Source organism: Heliangelus exortis, chromosome 2 (assembly GCF_036169615.1).
Source record: "Heliangelus exortis chromosome 2, bHelExo1.hap1, whole genome shotgun sequence".
Taxonomy (NCBI): domain Eukaryota; kingdom Metazoa; phylum Chordata; class Aves; order Apodiformes; family Trochilidae; genus Heliangelus; species Heliangelus exortis.
Genome location: NC_092423.1, coordinates 25703096 through 25708062, shown reverse-complemented (window position 1 = coordinate 25708062; position 4967 = coordinate 25703096). Strand labels below are relative to the sequence as shown.

Sequence of the window (4967 nt, the reverse complement as noted above, 5' to 3'; positions counted from 1 at the left end):
AGATCGTCACCTTTCTCCACCTGTTTGCCCTGACCCCCTCCCACTCCTCCTCCTCCCCCGAGCATCTTTTGCGGGGAATAAATACAGGAGGGAAGGACAGAGTGGGGGAGGCGGTAAGAGCACTTTAGATATCTGCAGCGTGAGACACGGGAGGTATCCCGAAGTTCTGACAGCTGGATCTGAAACAAATCAGATCTGGATTAACTTGCCTGTTTTGTGAATTGTCTGCATTTGAGCAAGCAGCCTTCACCCACTCTGCTTCTGGCAGGTTTTGTTACACGTGCTTCTATAAATATATTATCCAACCCTCTTTCTTCGTTGGAGCTCTCTGTTCAGCAAAACAGAAACCAGAACGAAGAGAAGCGATTTTCTTTTTTAAATGAAGACATTTATAAGTAACCTAATTTCGTATCGTGGAAGTAAATTTCATGCTAGGGTATATTTTGAACAACATGTAATCTTTTAGAGCCGGAAGACATTTAATTAAAGCCATATTCGGAGAAGTACAGCTTAAAAGCAGTCCTACGACCACATACCTCATTCATATTCAAGATATTTCAAGATCTGTCCGCCAATTCATATAGTTTTAATGTGGGACATCGCCTTTACGGCATAACTCTGCCAGGCCTGGGCAGCACGAGAGGTAACACAAAGGAGAGCAGACACGGGGTGCTTTACCAGGAGGAGAGGTGCCTGATTAACCCAAAGACCACCGCTTTCTGCTCTCCAGCTCCCCACTTTCGGTCAGAGGAACTCCGTAGCTGGGGGCTGAGGGAAGAAGGGAAACCCCGCCGAGGACAGGCCAGGGTTAAGCATCCAGAGCCGTGTACTCCCGCTTGATTTCCTCACGCTGCTGCCCACCTCACCTTGCCTTGGGAAGGCGCGCTTGCGGGAAAGATTTGATCCCGTCCTGTGCAATCCCCCAGGGAGAAGATCGAGGACTCTGGGAAGCCCCATTCCCAAGTACTTCCGTCTGGTCTGGGAGCGGGCACTTAGACCCCCGCACCCCATGGCTAAAAAAGGGTTTGTGGGTCTGAGGGCATCACGCCCTCCCGGCACCCTCACGGCCGCCTGTGAGCTTCTGGTAGCACCCGTGCAGTTTGAATGCAGAATACACTTTCTGATCTAGTTGTTGCCCCAGCTTCTGCTTAACTCAATTACTCAAATGAAGACCAGGGTTCCCGGAGGCGATGGGGGTGCGGGACGGGAACAGATCAGCCCCGAGGTGAGCTTGCAGTCCCACTCTGCGGTGTTCGAGTGCTGCCGGCGGGGCGCTCGCTCTTTCGTTGAAAAAACTCGTAAAAAGTGCCCTAAACTAAGTGAGAGACGGGTCGCCTGCCCTCGCACTAATTCCCCCTTGGTAATTTTTGTCTAAAAGCCTGCTCTCTCTCTCTCTCTCCATCCTTTCCCCCGACGTCCCGGGACAGACAGTTTTCGGGGAGCCGGGAGACTCGTGTGGTTTGGGGTCCTCTTAGCCAGCGTTTCTATTTTCTTCTGCTCGAAAGAGATGGCAAAATATTTCCAAAGGCGCGGGAAAAAGTAAAGCGAAATAAACAGAAACAAAAATTTTTCTCCGAACAAATAATCCCACCTTCCATCCTGAAGCAAAATACAGTCACAGTAAACCCACCTCTCCCAATTCTAACCCCCCCTCGACCCGGTCAACTTGCCCTCTCGTCGGGGCTGCTTCGCTTCAGAGGGGGTAAAATTCAGCGGCCAAATCAAATCAGAAAGGTCCTGGTTAGTCTCCTTGTAGCGGTAATTAAAAGTATTAATTGGTTGTGTCGACAGCTTGAAAAGACAGGTGTTGCTAAAAAAACCTCATTAATCTTCCAGTCATTACTAAGCGGCGGTGGGAACAGGGCTGGAGAAGGAGCCGATTGTTTACAAGGGTCTTTCAAGGTTTGAGAATGGAGATTATAATAATACCACTACTAATCGGACGACTTTCTCCATTCCTTTGAAAAATAAAAATAAATCAAATGGTCTGCCTGCAGCTTTCGGCTATAATAGGGCAAGAAGTCTTTCATGGACTTCACTGCCTTTAAAATAAACTTTAAAGGGTTCGCTTAATTTTATATGAATATACAGGGATGAAAAATGAGGTAAATGATTCATACTTCGTGTGTTCGTAGTTTTTTGTTTGTTTGGTTTGTTTTTTTTTCCGTCGGGTGGTCTGTGGCCCGTGCATGAAATAAGTGTTATACAAGTTGTCGGGACGATGATCTAAACTTCAAGGGTTCCCATTAAACTGGGTCGGGACCGGTTGTACTGCCCCAACCCTCAGTGCCCAGTCAGTGCTATCGTAGCCCATGTGTGTGAGGAAAAGGAAAGGAGGAATATCAGCGCCGCGGCATAACCCACGACGCCGGCTTTTAAAATGGGTGATTTGAGGCTTTTCGTTCCCTTGGGGAGGGTTGCTTGGCCGTGCCCGGGTAAGCTTCTCCGAGGGAAGCAGAATTGCGGCTGCAGCTGCCGAGGCGCCGTGTCCTTGTCCCTGTGCGCACGTCGAGGGCAGGGGCAGCCGCCCGGGAGGCCCCCGGCAGCCCGCGGCCTCCCTCTTGAAGGCGATGACGAGGACTCTGCCCGGGTGCCCCCCGGGAGGGGCACCCACCAGGCTCCTAGGGGCCGGGTCTCCGGACGGCGCGGCCGGGCCTTTCGCCGGGACTCCCTGGTCAGCGCTGCCTCCTCCCGCGCCCGGTTCCCTCGGCGGGGGCCCAGCGGGCCCTGCTCACCGCCCTTACCGCCGTTACCGCGAGGCACGTGACTGCGGCGCGGGGCATGCGCGCGGCAGCGGGGCTCCGCGGCCTTACCGGCCCTGACGGCCGCGCGCGAGGTGCGGTAGCGGCGGGCGGGGGCGAAGCGCGTCGGTGCTCCCCGCACTGCCCGTGCCCCTCCTGCGGGAGACAGAGGCCCTGGATCCGCCCGCCGAGGCCTTACGCCTTTGCGCTAGGGAAAGCCCCAATACAGGGCGAAGCCCCCTGTGAAGTCATCCCCCCTGACGGGTTCTTTTTAACCTTCCCGGTAGGGCTGTTCTCCACCGGTGCAGGTGCCGGGGTGCGGACGTCCGGCGGCGGCCCTCGGTCCTTTCCTCCGCTCCTGGCCCTTCGGTTGAGCGGCAGGTTCCGGCGTTGCCTCCCCGCCGCTCGGGCAGTGGCGGGCCATGCCCTCCTCTGCTTCTCCTCGGCCTGTGTCACCTCACGGCGCCGCGGTCCCTTGGGCAGGGCAGGGGGGGGATTCTCGCCACAGCTCCGTCCACTGCAATGCCCCCTCCCCGGAATAATCTCTGAAAGCTGAAGATAAGAGGTTCATGTATTTCGGAGGGCCCTTTCATAGCCAGGCAGCGAGGGCACCCTGCGTGAATGCACCAGCCCTGGGGAGGAGTTTGCAGGGGTGCTGCTGGGGCGAGAAGTGGGAGCTCGGGCAGAGGGTGCCCCGGGAGAGCACCCCAAGCCCTGGGCATCCTCCCCTGGCAGGCTTCTTGTGGGTAAGACGCATTTGACCCCTCACGGAACCACACAGGCAGCACATGCACAGCCTCTTCCTACTGCGTAACAGTAATGGCTTTTGCCCCCCTCATTGCTCTAAAACAAGGAAACACAGACTTACCTGAAGTGGTTTTTATTTTCACAAGGTGAGATATTCCCTGTGTTACACACATACACACAACGCATGCACACTCACACGCACACAAACATATATTAACCAATAGAAAGCATGATAACAGGGTCTGATGCTCTGCTGTGACATGAATAATTGTTGCATCGTGTAACTTCCTACATCTTGGTTTTAATTTGCAGTGAACCAAACAAAGATATTTGCAATTTTAAAATAAGCACTCTATGTAATAAATGGGAACATTGTGCATGAATGCTGTTTCTTCCCCTTTTCTTTAGAAGACATTATTAGCTCTGACAGCATGCAGCTCAGGTTTGGAGGAGAGGATTTTGTAAAGGGATGACAGACAGGAAGGGCAGCAATCATGGGCTTCTTGGGCTAAAGCTTTTTTTTTTTTTCTTTTTTATCAGAATGTTCTGTTCGATGCCATTTATCCTTGATGATAGAAAATTGCTCTGTTGCCAGGACGCTGCTGCTGAAATAGAGGGCAGGAGCCACATTTCCATTTTGCAGCTTGAAAGCTATTCAAATGAATTCGCAGAAAGGGGGAAAAAATCTAGAGATAAACAAATGAGAATAAATCGAGTTCCCCTTTCCTCTCCTTTCTTTCTCTCTCTGTTTTTCCTCCTTTCTCTTTTGTGGGGGTGTGTATGTGTGTATATGTAAGGGAACTATTCATTTTCTACATAAGGATTTTGGTTCATCAGTGTTTGCAGTACCTGCGAAGTGCTCTAAATCAGGGAACACTTATTTTGCTGCTGTTACAGCCACTGAACATATAAACATATTAGAGAAATTTACGTGTGTGTGCAGATATGCAGCCACCTACGATTTCCTTACGTGTGTGTGTATGCAGACAGACCCAGCAATGCAGTGCTGTGGGCTCTTCTCCCTGCGAGGCAGAGAGGACACCAAAGACACGCACCATCACCTTTCAGCAAGTGCAATTTCTCCCAACATTTACGTGTTGATTCTGGTGAAACAACTTGTTGTTTCAGAAGAATTAAAAACTGAAATGCTTGAGACATGGCACTGTCCTTCCTGCATAACTAATCGAGAGGGGAAATCTTAATTTTTCCCTCCCAGTCCATTTAGATATTTCCAGAGTCCCAAGGAGAAGCAATAAAGCATCTGGCTATAATCCAGAACGTAGCCCAAGGGCTAATTTTTAATCATTATTTTTAAATTAAGCATTGAATAAAATAAAGCCAGAAACATTATTTATAAATCGGAATGAATATAATGACAAGTAATTATGCTCTTCCTTCGCTAGTGATTCCAGGCTCAGCTTAGCTCCTCAGTTCAAATCCAAATAAATGAGACGTGTGAAGCCTGTTAAACACTTCCAG

The 4967-nt window shown here is 50.9% G+C and overlaps 1 long non-coding RNA gene across 1 annotated transcript; it reads left to right on the top strand.

The window, feature by feature from the left end:
- The first annotated feature begins 2808 nt into the window (after positions 1–2808).
- Positions 2809–4217, top strand: LOC139793684 (uncharacterized). The gene is made up of 2 exons (XR_011724716.1): positions 2809–3306; positions 4029–4217. It is a non-coding gene; the product is annotated as an uncharacterized lncRNA (long non-coding RNA).
- Positions 4218–4967: the final 750 nt, after the last annotated feature.